The sequence below is a fragment of the Musca domestica genome, unplaced genomic scaffold, assembly GCF_030504385.1.
Source record: "Musca domestica strain aabys unplaced genomic scaffold, Musca_domestica.polishedcontigs.V.1.1 79, whole genome shotgun sequence".
NCBI lineage: Eukaryota > Metazoa > Arthropoda > Insecta > Diptera > Muscidae > Musca > Musca domestica.
Window position 1 is genome coordinate 1,195,104 of NW_026712406.1, and position 24,379 is coordinate 1,219,482.

The 24,379-nt window shown below is 34.8% G+C and overlaps 1 protein-coding gene across 6 annotated transcripts in view; it reads right to left on the bottom strand.

The window, feature by feature from the left end:
- LOC131800474 (choline transporter-like 2) overlaps positions 1-21,689 on the bottom strand; it is a 31,266-nt gene extending 9,577 nt beyond the window's left edge. Inside the window, exons 1-2 of one of the 6 annotated variants that reach the window (XM_059130702.1) lie at positions 18,933-19,089; positions 17,956-18,344 (exon numbers count right to left, since the gene is read on the bottom strand). The gene's annotated coding sequence lies outside the window, so the exon portion shown is untranslated. Of the gene's footprint in view, positions 1-17,955; positions 18,391-18,932; positions 19,090-21,278 lie in introns of those variants that run through there. The other 5 variants (XM_059130703.1, XM_059130705.1, XM_059130706.1 and 2 more) reach the window with 5 other exon arrangements.
- Positions 21,690-24,379: the final 2,690 nt, after the last annotated feature.

Sequence of the window (24,379 nt, forward strand, 5' to 3'; positions counted from 1 at the left end):
GAGGGTATATTAAGTTCGTCATTCCATTTGTAACTCATCGAAATAATAATTTTAGACTAACAAAGTATGTGAAGAGTGAGATAAAAAAAACTGGAACAAAGTCAAAAGACATAATTTTACATTTTTTTAATTTTATTGAATGAAAGCAAAAAATGTCGGAAATAGCATTAAACTTTAGAATAAGTTTAGATTAGTTCGAATTGGTCAACTTTGGCACGAATTATGGCCTTCAAACGGCCAATGAAAAAGTCACACGTTGCCCGAATGTTGCTCTGCGGTATTTTGGCCCATTCCCGGCGAAGCGCTTGCTTGAGGTGATCGACACTTTGGTATTTGTTAGTGCCAACCTTGCTTTCCAAAATACTCCCGACACAATAGTCCAACGGATTGGTATCCGGAGATTTTGGTGGCCTTTGTGCGCTGGAAATGAAGCGAGGAACCTCATTTTGTAACCATTCTTGGGTGGCGAGTTCTAAGTGCGATGGTGCTGAGTCCTGTTGGAATGTCCAAGGTGTGCGGCCCACCGGAATATTTTCGCGATAATATTCGGTATTTAATCTTATGCCACTGTCGATTAATACGAGCGGAGAGCGACCATCGGCTGTTATGACGGCCCACACCATCACCATGGCCGACGCTTGAGTTCTGGTGGCCAACATTTTCAGCTGACCTCTTTGGCAAGTAAACGCGATCATTTTGTTTGTTTACAAACTGCTGGACAACGAATGTTTTCTCATCGGAGAAAACCAAATTCGGCAGTTCACCACTTTTGGCCAAGCGAAGCAACTCTTTAGCCCTTTTGAGTCTATTTTCTTTCCGTTGCGGTGTAAGTTCTTGCACTTTTTGGAATTTCAATGGCTTTACCCCGAGCTCATTTTTCAATATTTGCCGAATGGAATATTGCGATATGTTCAACTCACGAGCCATTTTTCGGCCATTGCGACGAAGTCGCTGTTTTTATTTTTCGAACCATTTCTTCTGATGTTGGCGTTTTCTTCCATCAACGAGCGATACGGTAACGAGCGATAGTACGAGACACAAAAGATTTATTCACACTTTAGTGCTGGAGTGCTCTAACGATAGCCACTTGTGGTTTTCCAGCGAAATATAAAGAAATCAGACTATCCCGCTTGAATTCCATCTCGAATATCTTTTTCTCTGGAAAATTCTCACCAAAATGCTTTTGTACGCTTGTAAACAATATAATGACCTGTCACTGGAATAATTTAAACAGATGTCGGACGAGTGGCTTAGAAAAGACAGCAGTCTGAAGTTGGTTGCAGTATTTTCATCTCACCCTATCGCTTCCTTTAAATGTTTGTGTATTTTTATGGCTTTGAACCCAATTTCCGACCAAATCAATTCTAAAAAATATCGCGTTTTTTCAGTGGGTTGTTTAGCCTCTCCCAATAAAGGTTCAGATTTGGGTACAGCCCCTCCCGGTTTTCCATATTTTTAAGATTTGTTTAAATTCTCAAGCATAAGAGACGTTATTTCATAATTCGGATACTTTGTCGGTAGAATACAATTAAGATATAGGTATAAGTATAGTCCCCTATGTAACGGAACTTCCGAATTTTCGTTCCAGACGACTTTAAAGTCGTTTTTACTTCAATCATATACAGAGGCCATGGTATAATTATTTCAAGGTAGCCTCATTTCAAATAAACATATCCTGCCCTGCATTTCCCTGTAATTTGCCTTGTCAAATTTATATTCCTTGCAAAATTAATGACGAATTTCGTTAATTATTAAAATCAGTAGTAGTTGACAAGTTCTTATTATCTATAGTTGTCATTATAACTAATTAATGAGAATTGCACTATTGTTCAGCCTTTTGTCACTGCTCCAAGCAATAACAAATCCCATATACTAACACACCATAATCCAAAAATGTACTTTCTCAAACAATTATCACACGTACTTTCGATTCTATACACACTATCTCGCTTACATTCCTTAATAAACAGCCTTTTTATACTTCGGCTCCACCCGACATTCCTGAAACGTAAATAATCAACTGGACATTATCGCTAATTCAATCTTTAGGTCAATACATAACTCTACTCGCTAACTGGCAGCTCACCGCAACACAGTAACAATTTAAATTACTCGACGCGCCGCAGCCATTTAAGATATCTCAAATTTATCATGATGACCTGTGAAGGGCATAAAGAAAGACGTCAAGGCATTGGTTTAGTATCGACCTAGAAGAAATCGTGAAGAAGAAGGCAGTAGCGGCTATGATCGAAGTATCAGATCTAACAAGTTAAACAGTATCCGTCAGTTTTGCCGACAGATGTATACCCCCAGCCTTGACTTATGATTATTCAAACTGTAGACCCTTTATGGCGAAGGTTCCGAAGCAGTTGACCAATATTGACCAATTCGTATCTGGCCTAAGACTAATATAAAAAAAAAAAAAAGAAATATATATATATATATATATATATATATATATATATATATATATATATATATATATATATATATATATATATATTTATATATATATATTTATATATATTTTTTTATTTATATATATATCATATAAAGTATATATATATATATATATATATATATATATATATATATATATATATATATATATATACTTTATATGAGATATGTGCAAAATTTTGGAAAATGTGGAAGTATGCGTGAGGTACCAGATATACTTCACCTAAAACAGATAAAAAAATTGGAATGTGCAAAATTTAAAGACGTTAAAGATGTTCGATTTATATCCAATTTTATACGAAATCATAAATTCCGATAAATTAAATATTCATAATATTCAGATGTCTGGTTAAGAGAAAAATTTACAGATAAGAAGTTGTAAAGAATCGCTGACTTGTCTTGAAATTACATCATCTTTACAACAGATCTCGTGTTAGCAAATATTTTTGTAGGTGTGAGTAGTCATGTATAGAAGTGTTTGGAGCCGCCCATGGCCCCATATGCTAGGTTAATGAAATAAATAAATAAAAATAAATTTAAAAAGAGTTGGATGCTTATTTCGGATTTTATGATAGTTTTCGTTATTCAAAATGACCCTCTGTTGGGGAGGTAGTTACCAGAAGCAATGGCCCGATCTCTACCACCTTTAAAACACATCTTGTATTGATGAAAATATTGAGATGTACAAAGTCTGAATAGAATCGGATGTTAATTTCGCGTTTTATAAGCTTCATGGATACTCAAAATTTTGACCCTTTGTGAGGGAGGTACCAGAAAGAGTGGACCGATATATTCCATCTTCACACCAGACCTTGAGTTAGGGGAAATAATGGGACGTGTGTAATGTGAAGAGAACTGGATGACTATTTCGGATTTTATGATCGTTTTGGTTATTCAAAACTTTGGAAAGGTACCAGAAGGAGTGGTCCGATCTTTGTAACAGATCTTGTGTTGATAGAAATATTGAGATTTTGCAAGTCAGAATGGAATCGGATGTTAATTTCGCGTTTTATGAACTTCCTTGAGGTAGCAGAAGGAGTGGACCGTCTTCACACCAGACCTTGGGTTAATAAAAATATTGTGATGTGTATAATTTGAAGAAAATAGGACACTTACATCACATTTTATAGGAGTTATAAGTATTCAACATTTTGACTCTTTGTGGGGGTCCTGACCTAGCACTCTTCAGATACAAATATTAAGATTTGCAACGTTGGAGCAAAATCGGATTATCCTTTCAAAATGTTGACATTTTGTGGGGGAGGTACCAAAAGGAGTAGGCCGATATTGCCCATCTCCGAACTCGATCTAAGTTTGACAATACAGGGTGAAATGAAAAAACTGCAACCAACTTCAGACTGCTGTCATTTCTAAGCCACTCATTCGAGAGCTCTAAAAATTATTTCTCATTTTATTATTTACAAGCGTACTAAAGCATTTTGGTGAGAATTTTCGGAATTCAAGCGTGATAGTGTGATTTCTTTATATTTGGAAAACCACAAGTGGCTATCGTTGGAGAACTCCAGCATTTAAATGTGATAAAAATTTTTTGTGTCTCGTACCATTGCTCGTTACCGTGATACTGGTAGCGTAGCCTGATGTCAAAAAACAGCAACATCAGCAGAAATGGTTCAAAATGTAAAGAAGCGACTTGATCGAAACCCGCGCTGCAGTGGCCGAAAAATGCCTCGTGAGCTGAACATATCGCAATATTCTATTCGGCAAATATTGAAAAATGAGGTCGAGGTAAAGCCGTTGAAATTCCAAAAAGTACAAGAACTTACACCGCAACAGAAAGAAAATAGACTCAAAAGAGCTTGGCCGAAAGTGGTGAATTGGCGAATTTGGTTTTCTCCGATGAGAAAATATTCGTTGTACATGGTGATGGTGTGGGACGCCATTACAGCCGATGGTCGCTCTCAGCTCGTATTAATCGACCGTGGCATCAGAATAAATGCCGAATATTATCGCGAAAATATTCTGGAGGGTGTATTAAATGTGCGTGAAGATAACAACGAATTTAACTAGCGAAGACTCAAACCGCTCAAGTACTGTATAACAGTTATACTTCTCAGTATAACAGATATGTGTGAAGTTAAAAACGAATTTAAATACTGGATAACTCTATACTGATAAATTTAAACAAATTTTAATATATTAAACAAATATCTGCGCAAAGTTAATGTTCTTGAGCAGCCTATACTGTCTACTCCATGGAAACCATATAACTATTTTTAAGTAGATTTAAATATAAGTTTTATGAGTTAGCTGGAATTTCACTGTGCAAAATCTAGGAGGGATAGGTCCATATGGAAGGTACCATTGGAAAGCTGGCGAGGAGTACTTTCAGAAACGTCGAAAGTTGGAACATTTCATTTCGGAAATTTTGAAAAAAGTGAATTTCAATTTTTTCCTAACTTTTATCTGAACAGCCCACTGTGCAAAATCTAGGAGGGATAGGTCCATATGGAAGGTACCATTGGAAAGCTGGCGAGGAGTACTTTCAGAAACGTCGAAAGTTGGAACATTTCATTTCGGAAATTTTGAAAAAAGTGAATTTCAATTTTTTCCTAACTTTTATCTGAACAGCCCACTGTGCAAAATCTAGGAGGGATAGGTCCATATGGAAGGTACCATTGGAAAGCTGGCGAGGAGTACTTTCAGAAACGTCGAAAGTTGGAACATTTCATTTTGGAAATTTTGAAAAAAGTGAATTTTAATTTTATCCTGACTTTTATCTAAACAGCCCACTGTGCAAAATCTAGGAGGGATAGGTCCGTATGGAAGGTACCACTGGAAAGCTGACACTTCGTATATATGTATAGGGAAGGATTGAAAGTGTAATAAAAATAATATCGCTATGCTATCAAGTACCTGCCCAATTAATATATCTTTGTACAAAAGAAAATTATGGTAAAATTTAGGTTGTTTAAAAAGTTGTCATCAACTTTTATGCGTAGAATCGTAAATTTCGGGACTTTTTTGTCTTGGGAAAATTTTCAACATAGTTCCCAAATAATGGCACCATATTGTGTTAGTTTAAATTTCGAAAAAAATAAGAATATATTAAAAACTTGTCATTATAAAATTGGGTTATGATATTCCCAAGGAGATTAAAGTGTTTCCCTTACAAAAATTCATATGCATGTTTTGCCAAGAATTTATTCTTCAGCGCTTTTTTAATTATCTTTTATAATTTTTGTTAATATAAAAAATAAAACTACAATTTTATAACGATATCCGTGTCGGGATTTGAACCCACGACACAGCAAGTGCCAGCAGAACTGCTTAACCGACTCGGCCGCAGCTTCGATGTAAGCTGGATGGTTTACTGTTGTTAATACTGCTGAACGTAGGATAATACGTAGATGGTGCACCAGATTTGTAAACGTAACATAAACATTTTTTTCGTGGAAACATAAACAAGGGTTGTTTGTCAAACGATCAACTTGACACACACACAACAACAATGGTTCGTGCGAAAAGTAACGGTTCACACATTCTTTGCATTTTTGCTTTTTAGATAGGACATGCCGCATAAATGCAAATGGATAAAGAATATGAAGTGATACCAGCATGTGTAAAATAATGTGGTGTTGGTATTACAATATAATAAAATGATTAAATTTAACAACAAAATAAATAAAAATGTAAAAAGGTATTAGTTTAAATATAAACAAGTAAAAAAGCTGTAAGTTCGGCCGGGCCGAACTTTTAATACCCTCCACCATTTGGTACATATTTGGCATTTTCTAATAAATAAAATCCGTTAAAAATTCTGTTAAAATCTTAAGAATACCGAATTCTTATACGACGACGTGGGCCAGCATAGGCAACTTTTGTCATAAGTTATTACACTATTTAAATGCGAAACTTGAAGAAAAATCGGTTTATAATCTAGCTAATATCATTAAAATACCGAATATGGGGGGTACCGTTATATGGGGGCTATACGAAGACATGGACCTGCACAGACAATTTTCTGGCATGGGCTGAAGTATCCATTCCGAAATTCACATGCGAAATTTGAAACAATCCTGGTAAATAATGTCGCTAAAATCATCAAAATACCGAATATCGGGGGGTACGGTATATGAGGGCTATATGAAGACGTGGACCTATATGGCCCATTTTCTGTTTTATGCTGCAGTATCTATTACGAACTTCAAACACCAAATTTGGAACGATTTCCCTGAATAATTTCGCTAAAATCATCAAAATACCGAATATCGTGGGGTACCGTTATATGGGGGCTATATGAAGAAGTGGACCTACATGGCTCATTTTTTGACTTAGGATGTAGTATCCATTACGAAGTTCAAATACCAAATTTGAAACGATTCCGGTAAACAATGTCGCAAAAATCATAAAAAAACCGAATATCGGGGGGTACCGTTATATGGGGGCTACACGAAGACATGGACCTACACAGATAATTTTCTGTTTTAAGCTGTAGTATTCAATACGAACTTCAAATGCCAAATTTGAAACAATTCCGGCGAATAATGTCGCTAAAATCATAAAAATACTGAATATCGGGAGGTACAGTTATATGGGGGCTATATGATAACTTGGACCTACATGGCCCATTTACGGACTTAACCTGCCTACTGGCAAAATATACATGTGTGCAACATTTTAGCCTTCTATCTCAATTTGTTCGAAAGATAGCGTGATTACAACAGACAGACAGACAGACGGACAGACAGACAGACACACAGACAGACAGACGGACATGGCTAAATCGTCTTAGAATTTTACGCTGATCAAGAATATATATACTTTGTTGGGTCTGACATGAGTATTTCGAGGAGTTACAAACGGAATGACAAAATTAATATACCCTCCATAGTATGGTGGAGGGTATAAAATGAATATAATGAAAATATAAATATAAGTACAAAAATATATAAAAAATATTATAACTGTACATAAAAACGTAAATAAAAATATGAAAACACGAATATAAATTAATGAAAAAAATATAGATATGCAAGCGTAAAACTGTAATAAAATTATATATAAATATTAAAATAAAATAAAATTACCAGTAAAAATGTAAATAATAATTAAATGAAATTTATATTTCATATAAATACAAAATATTAATTCAAAAATATGTTGAATTGTTGAAGTTATATATATGTATATGCATATAAAGAATATGTTTGAATAAAAATATATAAATACGGAATTATACAAATTTCAACATAAATCAATAAAGAATATGTACATATAAATTTATAGAATTTTAAATATATACAAATTGAAAATAAAAGTACAATTATTAGTATAAGTACCAAAATAGTTGACACAATTTAATACCAAAACCTACTTTCAATGCTAATATGTAGTTTCTTAAACATGCCTACATACGTTAACATGTAACACACTGTCTAAGGGGTTAAATCAATGAAATGTACGTAACCGATTTTGTGTTGATTTTCAAAGTTGACACAGCAAAAAAAGATCTACGTATTATCCTACGTTCAGCAGTATTAACAACAGTAAACCATCCAGCTTACATCGAAGCTGCGGCCGAGTCGGTTAAGCAGTTCTGCTGGCACTTGCTGTGTCGTGGGTTCAAATCCCGACACGGATATCGTTATAAAATTGTAGTTTTATTTTTTATATTAACAAAAATTATAAAAGATAATTAAAAAAGCGCTGAAGAATAAATTCTTGGCAAAACATGCATATGAATTTTTGTAAGGGAAACACTTTAATCTCCTTGGGAATATCATAACCCAATTTTATAATGACAAGTTTTTAATATATTCTTATTTTTTTCGAAATTTAAACTAACACAATATGGTGCCATTATTTGGGAACTATGTTGAAAATTTTCCCAAGACAAAAAAGTCCCGAAATTTACGATTCTACGCATAAAAGTTGATGACAACTTTTTAAACAACCTAAATTTTACCATAATTTTCTTTTGTACAAAGATATATTAATTGGGCAGGTACTTGATAGCATAGCGATATTATTTTTATTACACTTTCAATCCTTCCCTATACATATATACGAAGTGTCAGCTTTCCAGTGGTACCTTCCATACGGACCTATCCCTCCTAGATTTTGCACAGTGGGCTGTTTAGATAAAAGTCAGGATAAAATTAAAATTCACTTTTTTCAAAATTTCCAAAATGAAATGTTCCAACTTTCGACGTTTCTGAAAGTACTCCTCGCCAGCTTTCCAATGGTACCTTCCATATGGACCTATCCCTCCTAGATTTTGCACAGTGGGCTGTTCAGATAAAAGTTAGGAAAAAATTGAAATTCACTTTTTTCAAAATTTCCGAAATGAAATGTTCCAACTTTCGACGTTTCTGAAAGTACTCCTCGCCAGCTTTCCAATGGTACCTTCCATATGGACCTATCCCTCCTAGATTTTGCGCAGTGGGCTGTTCAGATAAAAGTTAGGAAAAAATTGAAATTCACTTTTTTCAAAATTTCCGAAATGAAATGTTCCAACTTTCGACGTTTCTGAAAGTACTCCTCGCCAGCTTTCCAATGGTAGCGTCCATATGGACCTATCCCTCCTAGATTTTGCACAGTGGGCTGTTCAGATAAAAGTTAGGAAAAAATTGAAATTCACTTTTTTCAAAATTTCCGAAATGAAATGTTCCAACTTTCGACGTTTCTGAAAGTACTCCTCGCCAGCTTTCCAATGGTACCTTCCATATGGACCTATCCCTCCTAGATTTTGCACAGTGGAATTCCAGCTAACTCATAAAACTTATATTTAAATCTACTTAAAAATAGTTGTATGGTTTCCATGGAGTAGACAGTATAGGCTGTTCAAGAACATTAACTTTGCACAGATATTTGTTTAATATATTAAAATTTGTTTAAATTTATCAGTATATAGCTATCCAGTATTTAAATTCGTTTTTAACTTCACACATATCTGTTATACTGAGAGGTATAACTGTTATACAGTACTTGTGCGGTTTGAGTCTTCGCTAGTTAAATTCGTTGTTATCTTCACGCACATGTATTACAGTTGGGAAATAAGTTCAATGTGATAAATATACAAATTGATACTCTGTCAAAGACCTAAAACGGTAAAGACTAGACAAAATGCATTTTGAGCAAATGGTTTGTGTCTACAATACATAGAGTAACAGCTTATGGCAGAGACATGTTAATATAAAAACCACAGTTACAGAAACGAATAACCAATAAAAATTTGAAAAATCCAAAATTTTGGTTTCGAAATTTTATTCCATAGACCTTTCCAAAAATTTGCATATTGCTTTAGCGGTTTAAATCAGTTAACATTGGTGACTATGTAGTTATGATATCGTAACAACAGAGGTATTTTCACAGAGTTACCATGTTCTGACTCTGTCTTGTCCTATCTTTACACTTCTATGTCTTTGACTCTGTTTTGTTGAAATTGGCACTTATACATGTATAATTTGCTGGTAACCCTGAAGTACTGATAAGTGTGGTAACACTGTTTTGGGTTTCTTTTTACCTTTATTTAGTCTGTCCTTCACACTTCACTATTCAAGTTACAATCGGGAAAATATGGATTCCCATATTACAAAAAATGAAGTTGATGTTCGGGAAATTATAATCTTTGGGTAAAAACGTGCCTGAGTCATGAATTATATCAATGATTGTATGTTTCCTGTCTCTTACAAATGATAGAGAAGAGAGAGAGAGAGAAGAGAGATCTCACTATGAGTGTTGTAGAAAAAAAAAACTACTGGAAGAGTATGATCAATTAAGGAAAGGCTAACATGTGAAAACTCTGTCTTAAGATCAACAAATAAACCTCAACATCCGAATCACAACAAGTAAAAAAGCAGTAAGTTCGACCGGGCCGTTCTTTGAATACCCTCCACCATTTGGAACGATTTTGGTAATTTTCAAAAAAATAAAATCCGTTAAAAATTTTGTTAAAATCTTAAAAATTTTAGGGTCTATACGACTACGTGGACCTCCATAGGTAATTTTCTGTCATAGGCTGTAGTACCCATTACGAACTTCAAACACCAAATTTAAAACAATTCCGGTGAATAATGTCGCTAAAATCCTCAAAATACCAAATATCGTCAGGTACCGGTTATATGGGGGATATACGAAGACGTGGACTTGCACAGAAAATTTCTGTCATAGGCTGTAGCATCCGTTACGAACTTCAAATACAAAATTCAATTGCGATGAAAAATGGCGCTTAAATCACCAACATACCGAAATAGAGAGGTACCATTATATGGGGGCTATACAAAAACGTGGACGTACATCACCCATTTTCAATACCAAAAGTCCAGCAGACATAATACACATTTGAGTAAAATTTTATCAACCTACCTCAATTCGTTCGAAAGCTAGAGTGATTCCACAGACGGACGGACGTCGCTAAATCGACATAGAATTTTATGTTGATCAAGAATATATATATACTTTGTGGGGTCTAAAATGTATATTTCGAGGTGTTCTTAAAATACCATTAATACTATGGTGGAGGGTATAAAAAGAAAATTATTTGCTACCTTGTCATGGTAAGAATTGATGGAAATTAAACAAGTAATAATTAGCTTTATTACCCTCCAATATTTGGAAGGAACTTGGAAAATTTAAAAAAAAATCCGGAAACTACAAATGAAATGAGAACCGGTATTCCGGTAAATAATGTCGCTAAATTCATGAAAAAATACAACAGACATATGGAAGAAAATCGCTAGATCTTTATTTTACGCTGATTGTAGGGTCTATCATGAATATTTCGAGGATGGAATTGAAGCGTGATGGTGTGATTTCTTTATATTTGGCTGGAAAACCACAGGTGGCTATCGTTAGAACACTCCAGCATTTAAATGTGAATAAATCTTTTGTGTCTCGTACCATCGCTCGTTACCGTGATACTGGTAGCGTAGCCCGACGTCAGTGAAGTGGAGGGAAGAAAACGACAACATCAGCAGAAATGGTTTGAAAATAAAGATGCGACTTGATCAGAACCCGCGTCATAGTGGCCTCAAAATGGCTCGTGAGTTGAACATATCGCAATATTCTATTCGGCAAATATTGAAAAATGAGCTTACCCCGAGCTCATTGAAATTCCAAAAGGTGCAAGAATTAACACCGCAACAGAAAGAAAATAGACTCAAAAGAGGTAAAGAGTTGCTTCGCTTGGCCGAAAGTGAACTGCCGAATGTGGTTTTCTCCGATGAGAAAACATTCGTTGTCCAGCGGTTTGTAAACAAACAAAATGTTTGCGCTTACTTGCCAAAGAGGTCAACTAAAAATGTGCATATTCGGTTGGCCACCAGAACTCAAGCGCCGGCCATGGTGATGGTGTGGGCAGCCATAACAGCCGAAGACCTTGGACATTTCAACAGGACTCAGCATGCGTCACCCAAGAATGGTTACAACATGAGGTTCTTCGCTTCATTTCCAGTGCACAATGGCCACCAAAATCACCGGATACCAATCCGTTGGACGATTGTGTCTGGAGTATTTTGGAAAGCAAGTTTGGCACTAAAAAATACCAAAGTGTCGATAACCTCAAGCAAGCGCTTTGCCGGGAATGGGCAAAAATGCCGCAGAGCAACATTCGGGCAGCGTGTGACGGTTTCATTGGCCGTTTGAAGGCCATAATTCGTGACAACCAATTCGAACAAATTTGATGCTATTTCCGACATTTTTTGCTTTCATTCAATAAAATTAAATAAAATGTAAAAATTATGGCGTTTGATTTTGTTGTAGTTTTTTCATCTCACCCTGCATATTCTTGATCAGCATAAAATTCTATGTCGATTTAGCGATGGACGTCCATCTGTGAAAACACTCTAGGTTGCTAAATTTTTACTCAAATGTATATTATGTCTGCAGGACTTTTGGTATTGAAAATGGACATGTAGTTCTACGTTTTGGTATAGCCCCCATATAATGGTACCTCCCTATTTTCGGTATTTTGGTGATTCAAGCGACATTATTCACCGGTATTTAAAGTTTGTAGTCGATACTACAGCCTATGAATGAAAATTGTCCGTGCAGGTCTACGCCTTCGTATAGCCCCTATATAACGGCACCTCCCGATATTCGGTTTTTTGATGATTTTAGCAAAAGTATTCACCGGAATTTTTTTCAAATTTGGTATTTGAAGTTCGTAATGGATACTACAGCCTAAGACAGAAAATTGTCTATGCAGGTCCACGTCTTCGTATAGCCCCTATATAAAGGTACCTCCCTATATTCTATATTTTGTTGGTTTTAGCTACATTATTCACCGGAATTGTTTCATATTCCATGTTTGAATTTCCTAATAGGTACTACAGTGTATGACAGAGAATTGTCTATGTAGGTCTAGGTCTTCGTATAGCCCCTAAACATCGGTACCTCCCAATATTCGGTATTTTTATGCTTATAGCGACTTTTTTCATGGAAATTGTTCAAAATTTCATAGTTGAAGTTCCTAATGAGAACTACAGCCTGTGACAGAAAATTGTCTAAGCAGGTCTTCGTATAGCCCCTAAATATCGCTACCTCCCTACATTCGGTATTTTAACGATGTTGGCAAAATTATTTACCGGAATTGTTAAAATTTCATATTTGCACTTCGTAATGGGTACTACCGCCTGCCAGACAATTACAGGTCCACGTCTTCGTATAGACTCCCTATGTACGGTATTTTTAAGATTTTAACAGAATTGATAAAGAATTATTTTTTTATTTTTATTTATATATTTATTTTTTTTTTCTTTTTTTTTTTTAAAATTTCCAAATTTTTACCAAATGGTAGAAGTCTACGACCGGGTATCTTAGGAATAATCCTTATTATCGAGAATGGAATTCATACCGATGCAGAAACGTCTTCACCTTTATTTCATTCATTCGGAACATTTAAAAGGTCTATAGTTTGTTAATGAGTTTTAAAACACCACATATGTTTCGTTCGCTACCGTTTCTCCAAAAAAAATCAATGACTTTTCCTTATTCGGTTATTAAATCACATCAAGTTATTTAACTGAAAACAGTTGTGAAATAATGACGGGTAAATAATAATTTACAAAAAAAGCACTCACTTAAAATCTCATTCACCTTTGAAAACAAAGAAACCTTAAAAGGCGTTATGGATGTAACGGAAGGAGAGAGAGAGAGAGTGAGAGAAAGAGATTCTTTCTTCCTTACAAAAAGTTGCAACAACAGCAACTCGATGTCCGCGGACAAACAAAGAAAGTAGTTTTACAAATACACCAAGCATAGGTATAAAAGTCATCATTGTGTTGATAATAAATAAAACAGACGAACTCTGATGGAGAGGTGAAGAGGATAGACAAACAGACACTTGTTGTGTGCGTGTCACATAGATGAGCCGTTTTATTGTTCATTGTTCGGTAGACGGACAACAACATCACCACTCATTCAATTCCGAAAATGTTGTATCCAATTGGGTATTAACCTCTCCTTTGTTGTCGCCGTCGTCGTTGTAGTCGTCAACACCGTTGTGCATGTGGAGCGCTTCACACTAATTCACAAAAACTTAAACTTGAATAAATAATTTTCTTTTTTTTGTTGTCCAAAATATACGCCATAAACAACTATTGTTTTTGTGTACTTTTTTGTAGAGTTTTGTTTGTTTTTTTTTTTGGTATTCTCACTCAATGTAGAGTATGGGTTGAGGTCACATTTTATTCGGTAATTATCAGTGATCAAGTACATATGAATGTATGAGCCGTGTATGTAGGTAGGTTTGTTAATTAAATAGAAATTTAGTCAGCCTTTGAATTTACCATAAATTTATGATTGAAATCTAGGGAGTGATGACAAATAACTTTCGAATAGGATAATAAGGTGTCATGTGTATTCTTATGCAGGTTTTATGAATTATGATATATTGCAAACTTGGTTTCTCAATATTCAACTTGGCTTTTTCAACAATTTCAAGATAGGCACTATGCAGAAATTTTGTGAATTTTTTTGCTACCTTGACTTAACTTAACTACTTATTTCGATTAGATGGCCTTGTTACACCGTCCACCATAGTATGGGGGTATATCAAGTTTGTCATTCCGTTTGTAATACCTCGAAATATTATAGACCCCACGAAGTATGTATATGCTGGATCAGAATAAAATTCTATGTCGATGTCCGTCCGTCTGTGGAAATCACTCTAGCTTCTGAACGGAATGAAGTAGGTTGATAAAATTTTACTCAAATGTATATTATGTCTGCAGGACTGTTGGTACTGAAAATGGGCCATGTAGGTCTACGTTTTGGTATAGCCCCCATATAATTGTACCTCCCTATTTTCAGTATTTTGGTGATTTAAGCGACATTATTCACCAGAAATGTTTCAAATTTGGTATTTGAATTTCGTAATGGATACTACAGCCTATGACAGAGGATTGTCTGTGTAGGGCCACGTGTTGGTATAGCTCCCATATAATGATACCTCCCTATATTCGGTATACATTATTCACAGATTTTTTTCAAGTTTCGCATTTGAATATTGCGATGGCTTATGACAAAAGTTGCCTATGCAGGTCCACTTCGTCGTAAAGACTCTAAAAAACGGCTACATCGGTATTTTTAATATTCTAAAATAATTTTTTAACGGATTTTATTTTTTTGAAAATTGCCTAATTAGTTCCAAATGGTCGGTTTTGCCAACAGATGTATACGCCCAGCCTTGAGTTATGATTATTCAAACTGTTGACCCTTTATGGGGGAGGTTCCCAAGCACTTGGCCAATATTAACCAATTCGTATCTGACCTAAGACTGATATAAATATTAAAACGTGCCAGATTTAGACTATACGACTACTTCCTATAATTTATATGAGATATGTGCAAATGTTTGAAGAATGTGGAAATATGCGTGAGGTAACAGATATAGCGAACCGGATCATATTACATCTCATACAGCTAACGATATAGGTATCTGCAAAATTTGAAGGAAATCGAACCTTTATATCCAATTTTATGCAAAATCATAAATTTCGATAAATTACATATTCATATTAAATTTCTGGTTAAGACAAAATATATAGACATAGCAAGTTGTTAAGAATTGCCAACTTGTTTCGCAAGTTACGACAGATATAAGTATTGGAAATTGTGACGCTTTGTGGGTGAGGTACCAGAAGGGGTTGGCATATATAGTATATCATCTTTACAATTGATCCTGTGTTAGCAAATATATTTGGATGTGTGTAATTTCAAGAGAAGCGGATGCTTATTTCGCTTTTTGAGCGTTTTGCTTTTTTTCTTCGTAACTGGTTTCATTCCGCTTTTTTGACATATTTTGTGTTATCATTTCAGGGACACCCTATTACATACATTAAATTGTACGTGATGGGAATTATTGTGAAGGTGAAGGCCAATGTGTGTGTGTGTACGTAATCATTTCTACCTGGAACTTACTTATGTGTAATTTGAATGGGTTTAAAATAAATCGTAATTATGGTAATTTAAAGTTGAAGAATTACCCAATCGACACAGCTGGTATGCCTTTTTCGATAAATGATCGTCAGCAAAGGGGGGAAGTGGAGGGCTTAAAGACGTCGAGCTTTATACTTTCTTTGATGTTTTATTTGTTTAGACGACAACCCACTAAACTACTTTATTTTAAGTTTATTGACATATTGTCAAAACGTTTTTTAAGGACCTTTATGTAATCGTACCAAAGAGTTTGATCCATAGTTCCTTTTGATGATCTGCATAGAATCACATTCTGAGTCGATTTATGCATGTCCGTTACTCCGTCTGTCCATGTATATTTGTAAACAAATTACAGGTCGTATTTATTGCCTAATCCAGATGGAAATTTACACAAATCATTTGTTTCACACTAGGACGAACCCTATTGAAATTGGAGATAATCAGTCAAAATGTTGATATAGCTTCCTTATATATCTTTGTCCGATTTGCTTTTTATTTTGCACCAAACGTGTAATATTAGCCCAAATAGTATGGAATTTTACACATGCGGTCAAATTAGGCATGAAAATAAGTGTGCCAAATTTTATTGAAATCGGTTCAGATACAGCTATAGCTCCCATATATATTATACATTAGATTTTTTATTTTTGTCCTCTGCAGCCGTAATATGCACTCTTTAACAACTATATTTGGGGAAATATATCAAATACAGCTCAGAAATGCCTTCGCTAAATATTATCGAGATCGGTTGAGATTTGGATATAGCTCCCATAAATCCTTAAGCGATTTCGGGTCAATTGTACACCAAAGGGCCAATATCAGTCCAAATGTCCTGAATTTGGGCACATCCGAGGGAGTTCAAGAAGCAAGTACATCAAATTTGGCGAAAATCGGTTATAGCTGTAGATCCCATATATATGTTTCATCCGATTTGGGGTTTTAGGTCCCTCACATGCGTAATATGGACTCCACAACAATGATCTTTGGTACTAGATATCAGATACAGCCCTGAAATACCTCTGCCAAATTATATCAAGCTCGGTTCAGATTTAGATATAGCTCCCATATACATCTTTATCCGATTTCAGGTTTATTTTGAACCAAATGGCTAATATTAGCCAAAATATTACTTAAGACGGAATTAAGTCCAGAAGCAGGTACATCAAAAGAAAATCATTTCAGATACAGTCCCTCATATGTCTAATATGCACTCCACAACAAGGATATTTGATACCGGACATTAGATACACCTCGAAAATACCTCTAACAAATTTTATCGAAATCAGTTGAGATTTTTATATACTTCGATATCCGATCATTAACCGATTTTACCGTTATTGTGCACCATATATGTAATATCAGTCCAAATTCGGTGGACTTTTTCATATTCAACCGATTTGTTCCATTTGGTGTGGAACTCAGTCTGGTATATCTATTGCTCCAAAAAATATTTTTGTAATATAATTCTTGTCGAAGTCATATTATGCACTCTACAGCAATATTATTTGGTACTAGGGGTACAGGTACAAAAAGGTTCATTTTTAATATGATCTACTTTCACATAAATTCCCAATATAAACTGTTTTTGTTACGGGAGCTCTACTAAACATGCAAAGTGGTGTAGGGTATCATATAGTCGGCACCACCCGACTTTTGACCTTTCCTTACTGGTTTTTCGATAGACCATAGAGGGAAAATCGGTCATCATAGTAAAAAAAATTCATTCTTGCAGTTCTGGAACAAAGAAACCATAAATTTTGTTGACAAGTGAAATATAGTTCTATTTTTAAATTGTCAACATATATTTTTTAGCCATTTTCATTTAATTAAGATTTTTTAGGAAATAACACTTGTTTATGATGCAATTCCAGGTCATGTTTTTAATATAAAATCGAAAGTTTTTTTGCATTTGATAAACACACAGAAATAACTACCTTTCACAAATATCACTTAGTGTATAATAACATTTATACAGCAGCTTTATTTTATCCCAATACACATCAATTAAAAATTGAATAAAAAAACAAGTTCTTCGATAATTATCAACGTCCAATCAAATGCCCAAGTACAACAAACATATCAGTAGATGATTACCTTCTCAATGTGGTTGGGGAAACACTATCTCTCTCTCTCGCCGGTGGTTTTCGATTCTCTTTCAGTCGTTTACTGGATTATCAATTTTTGTGCATTTGTTTGCAATTTCGTTTGATAAGATTTGAAAAATTCGTAGCTTAACTTAGATTGCCGGCATATGATATAGAAATTAGTTTGCTAATTATAATTTATTTGTAGCGCGTTTCTATTTTCGTTTATTGTTTTCTTTACACACGATCACTCACTCACTCACTGAACGGGTTCCAGTCCCCGACGTAGACATTTAATGACTGAGAACATTTGTCTTTCTGTATTGTCTGTCGTTCGCTGTCAGAAGTTTTGACGACACAAAACAAAATAACCTATGTTCTCATTACAAAGGCAAGACACTAGAAAAAAAAATTCGTTTGTTGTTGTTGCTCTCATTTCATGTGGCTACAAAAGAAAAACTCTTCCATTGCATATTCTTAGAAAAAAAATAAGGGGACAAAGATAAAAAGAGACCAAATTACGTCGATTGCCTTATCACACATACACTCACCCACATACAGATCATGGACAAACAATTCGTTTTTCAATTTTAATAAATGGCAAAACAATGTTCATAGTTTACTATATCAACAAAAGATAACAAAGATATTGAACTTAAAAATTAAATGTTTGCATAGCAAAAACAAATATCAATTTTCCAACCTGTGCATCATTGGCCAGATAATGTAGTTTTTTTTTTTTCATTTAAAGAGCTCTATTTATTACTCATACCACTTCAATTGTTTTCAAAACACATTTAGGTCCTTTAAAAAACCAAACACTTGTTTTTATTTATAACAAACCAATATTCAGATTTTCATATGATTTATATAGTGAAAGTTAATTTTTTAACACTCTATGGGCTTTTTCTTTTTCAAAATATTCACAGATGGCTTAATGTTGTAAAATTTCATAATATTTAAGTAAAAAAACCAAACAACAAATACCACACTCTGATGACCAGCAACAACAATAACTTCTTAGCACACAACCAGCAGCGTATCCAAAAAACCGAATGTTTTTGTTTTTTGTTAATTTTTATTTACGAAACGATAGTCCGCCAACCGCAACAATAATAAAAATTGTCTACCGCGCCAGCGAATGTTTTGTTTGTGACTGACTGAAACTGAAGCGCTTTGGGTTTTTCTTGCTCTTGCTTGACTGAGTGTTGCTCTATTAAATAGGGTATTATTAATACCCAAAAAATGGCCAAACACAAAAAACCATAATAAAAGTTACAAAGGTAAAATCGTAAATTCTACTTTTTAAGAAGAACTTGTTCAGAATTTTGAGAATAACTCTTTCAAAGCGGCAGTCGTTTTATTGTTATTTTTAATTAATGTTGTGGAGATTTTTATTTCTGTCATTATATATAAACCAGTAAGGAAAAGTCAAAAGTAGGATGGGACCGACTATATGATACCCTACACCACTTTACATATTTAGTAGAGCTTCACATAACAAATAAAAGTTTTTTATGGGGAATTTGTAAGAATTAAATTATACCAATTATGATTATTGTTACAGGGTGAGATAAAAAACTGCAACAAAGTCAAACGTCATAATTTTAACTTTTTTTTTCAAAAATTTTTTGAATGAAAGCAAAAAAATGTCGGAAATGCATCAAACTTTAGAATAAGTTTAGATTTGTTCGAATTGGTCACTTTTGGCACGAATTATGGCCTTCAAACGGCCAATGAAACCGCCACACGCTGCCCGAATGTGGCTCTGCGGTATTTTGGTCTATTCCCGGCGAAGCGCTTGCTTGATCCACACTTTGGGATTTTTTAGTGCCAACCTTGCTTTCCAAAATACTCCAGATACAATAGCCCAACGGATTGGTATCCTAAGATTTTGGTGGCCATTGTGCACTGGAAATGAAGCGAGGAACCTCATTTCATAACCAACCTTGGGTGGCGCGTGCTGAGTCCTGTTGGAATGTCGAAGGTCTGCGGCCAAAATGTTTGCGTCCCCAAGGCTTTAATACACCCTCCAGAATATTTTCACGATAATATTCGGCATTTATTCTTATGCCACGGTCGATTAATACGAGCGGAGAGCGACCATCGGCTGCTATGGCGGCCCACACCATCACCATGGCCGGCGCTTGAGTTCTGGTAGCCAGCCGAAGGTGCACATTTTCAGCTGAACTCTTTAGCAAGTAAACACGATCATTGCAAACTGCTGGACAACGAATGTTTTCTCATCGGAAAAAACCAAATTTGGAAGTTCACCACTTTCGGCCAAGCGAAGTAACTCTTTAGCTCTTTTGAGTCTATTTTCTTTCTGTTGCGCTACAATTTTTTGTCTTAGGCTGTAGCATCCATTTCGAACTTCAAATATCTAATTTGAAACAATTCCGTTGAATATTGTCGCAAAAATCATCAAAATACCGTTATAGGGGCTATACGAAGACGTGGACCTACATGGCCCATTTTCAATACCAATAGTCCTGCAGACATAATATACATTTTAGTAAAATTGTATCAATCTACTTCAATTCGTTGGGAAGCTAGAGTGATGTCCACAGACGGACGGACATCGCTAAATCGACATAGAATTTTATGCTGATCGAGGACACATATACTTTGTGGAGTGTAAAATATATATTTCGAGGTGTTACAAACAAAATGACAAACTTAATATACCCTCCATAGTATGGTGGAGGATATAAAAAATGTGGGAACATTTCCGCATCGACATCTCTATAACTTCAATTAAAAATATTTAAGTGGATTACAAAGAGAAAATCAAACTCAAAAATGAGCGACGAGAGAGTCAAACCTGGAGCCAAATCAGATCTTCATACAAAGAAAACAAAAACGCGTTTTAAACCATGCGTGGAACCCATAAAGCTTAATAAATAAGAATTCCAAATGAGCTTTACTGGCAACCAGTACTGGTCGTTATGGATGGATGGTGTGATACAAATGCAATTCAATTAATTTATTTGTTCGATATTCCCTTAAATGGCAATACAGTTTGTCAAATAAATATTTTCAAAGAGAGAAATATTGCATTATTCTAGTTTAGAAGAAAACACAGCTATTTTTTACGTTTTTAACTGATTATAGGACATGTGAGAAAATATGCATATATTTGACCCGAAAATGTGGGTTCTAGTCTTGAATGAACCTAACCGATATAAAAACATCAAAGAATTTTTATTAAACATGAGTTAAATCGAGCCACTTTTAACTTATATGTGGATAAGCCACAGCATAAAACATTTATACGACAAACTGCGCATACCTTTGGAGGCAGGGCAGAACGATAGAAAAATACATACATACCTACACAAAACTGATTTAACCCAATTGTTTGTTTCTTTTTTGTAGCATATCTTGTTTTAAAACACCAACCACATTAATGTTGCTATGGTTGCAGGTTGTAGAACCTACCAAATGACTATTGCACCATTACAATGCACACAATTCCCGGAAATATTTTGAGTACGTTGACTTGATAAACAGGTAGTATAATCTCATTATCCCATTTTCACTTTACATAACACTACTATATTTCTGCTGTCACGCAATCCACGTATTTTGTTTTTTTTTTTAATATATACACTTCAATAGGGATAAATTAATATATATTTTATTATTTTACTCGAGAAACACCAAATAACTTGATCTTCAAAAGTTTCTGTTTACATTTTACAACTACACAACTCAGTCTACCGCACAAGTGCGTTTGTGTTTGTTTGTTTATGAAGAGAAGATAAAAACAATGCAAAGTGCGGTGGATTGATAGCAAAAAAGTGGTGGGAGAAACAACAGCTGTTTTCTTAAGGTATCTAAAAATCGAGTTACTAAAGGGAGATATACTAAGTCTGAATCAAACTATAGTTGTGTTCCAGAACCAAAAACTAGCAAAACTTGCAGCTCTCTCGAGAAAAAAATGGCGCTGAATGGTGCACATTTCTGCTTGTTTTAGCTACATGAATTTGGCCGAGCAGAAATGTGCATATTGTAAATTTGACATTTAATTGGCAGGGCTAACAAGGTTGAAAAATGTATTGATACATTTCAATAAAGAAAATGATCAACTTGAAAACTAAAGGAAAAACTAATATTTGTCGTGCAAAAAACAAAAAGAGAAAATATGGAGCAACTGATGTATTCACTTTTGGATGATTCCAGCAGTGAAGAGGACTGGCTGAATGAGGAATCAGATTAGTAATTATTATTATAAATTATTAATTTTAACTTATCGTCTTCAATACTCATTTTTTAAATGTTGGCGCCCTTGCGCCCTTTTCAGTAAGGTTTCACCAGTCTGGTTTAGGCTGTTTACTTTTGGAATTTTGAATTTTATCGCATTTCTGCTAATTTTCCGTTCCCTTATTTTTTGAGCAAACCTAAATGAGAATGACATTTCGAACTGTTCTCTCTTCTGCTAGTTTTACTACTAAAAAAGTACTGGAACACAACTTATATTTGCATAGGCTAGTTCCATGGTAGAAGAATAAAGGTAGACGCGTCGACGCAGCTGTTGGGACAATGAACTGTCAAACCAATCTTGGAACTGAAAATGATGAATGAAAAATTATTTAAATTTGTAAAAATTGTTTAAAAACGCGAATTATATTAGCCTCCGAACGACGTAGTATAAGAAAACATCTACCTATATTTGAAAAAACATTTACATATTTTTGACATATCAATGCTCCCAAGCGTTGATGCATCTACCTGTATTCTTCTGCCATGGCCAGTTCTTATATCTTTTATTTATTTTATTTATTTATCAACATAAATTAAACGATTTGCGTCTTCCATTTTTTATTTAAATACATTTTGCTGTTATTGCCATATAATCAATATAAAATATGGCAACATGAATTCCGTAAACTTTACGTTAAAAGTCAAAGGGAAGATGATGAAACTTGTTATGAAAAACGACTTATTTGCCAGAAAACATTATCTTTACACCCTCAGCCATATGGCTTGAGGGGGTATATATCATTTGATACGGCCAAAAAGTGCCTCATCGAAATAATAGTTGTATACCCTATGGTCCGTCCGTCTGTCTTTCTGCTTGGCTGGTGCGCACGATAACTCTCGAGGTATCCGAACTTGGTACATCGTAATATTATTGTCAAACTTAGATCGAGTTCGAAGGTGGGCAATATCGGTCCACTCCTTCTGGTACCTCCCACACAAAATGTCAATATTTTAAAAAAGAGAGGCGCAGAAAGAGTGTATAATCCGAGTTTGCTCCAACTTTGCAAATCCTAATATTTGCATCAGTACTAGTTCAGGTGCGAAAGTGCACAATATCAGTCTACTCTATCAAGTACCTCCCCCGCAAAGGGTCAAAATTCGGAAAATTATAGCTGTCATAAAATGTGATTTAAGAGACCAACTGTCTTCAAGTAACACAAACCACAATACTTTTTTCTCTGCTCCAGTACTTGCAAAAATCTACAAACTTTGCAATTTTCTTCATAAAGGGAAAATTGGCTATCGTATTGAAAACCTTAACTTTCTTGCAGTTCTGCAACAGATTACTATTAATCCAAGATCAGGTGTGAATATGGAATATATCGGTCGACTCCTTCTGGTACCTCCCCCAACGATTATAAAATCCGAAATAAGCATCCGGCTCTTAATATTTCACACATTCCATAATTTCTACGAACACAAGATCTGTTGTGAATATGATATGTATCTGCGATCCCCTTCTGCTACCTCAACCACAAAGGAAAATTTTGATTTTTACCCGTATGGATGAAGTATGAAAATTGAATACTTCGGTCGACTGTATCTGGTACACGCACATTTTAACATAGAACAAAGGAACGTAGGGTCAAAATCGAACTAAGTCAACCTAGAACTCATTTTGTTATTTTACGAAGAAGACAGCCAAAGGCATAAGCCAGCCAAAAAAGTGATTTATGTATTCTCACCTTTAATCCTAAATAGTATAAATCCATGGTATAAATCATGGCAGAAGAATACAGGTAGATGCATCAACGCTTGGGAGCATTGATATGTCAAAAAACTTTAAATGTTTTTTTCAAATATAAGTAGATTTTTATATACTTTCATATACTACGTCATTCGGAGGCTATTATAATTCGCGTTTTCAACAATTTTTACAAATTTAAATAATTTTTCATTCAACATTTTCAATTTCAAAATTGGTTTAAAGCTGGGAATACATAAAGCGCTTATTTGACTGGCTTAAGTCATCGGCTGGCTTCTTCGTAGAGGAACAAAGGAGTTTTAGGTTGACTTAGCTCAATTTTAACCCTAGGCTCCTCTGTTCATTTCCGAAGAAGCCTAAGTCATCGGCTGGCTCCCTCCCATCGGCTGGCTCCCAGCCAAATAAGCGCTTTATGTATTCCCAGCTTAACAGTTCATTGTCCAAGCAGCTGTGTCGACGCGTC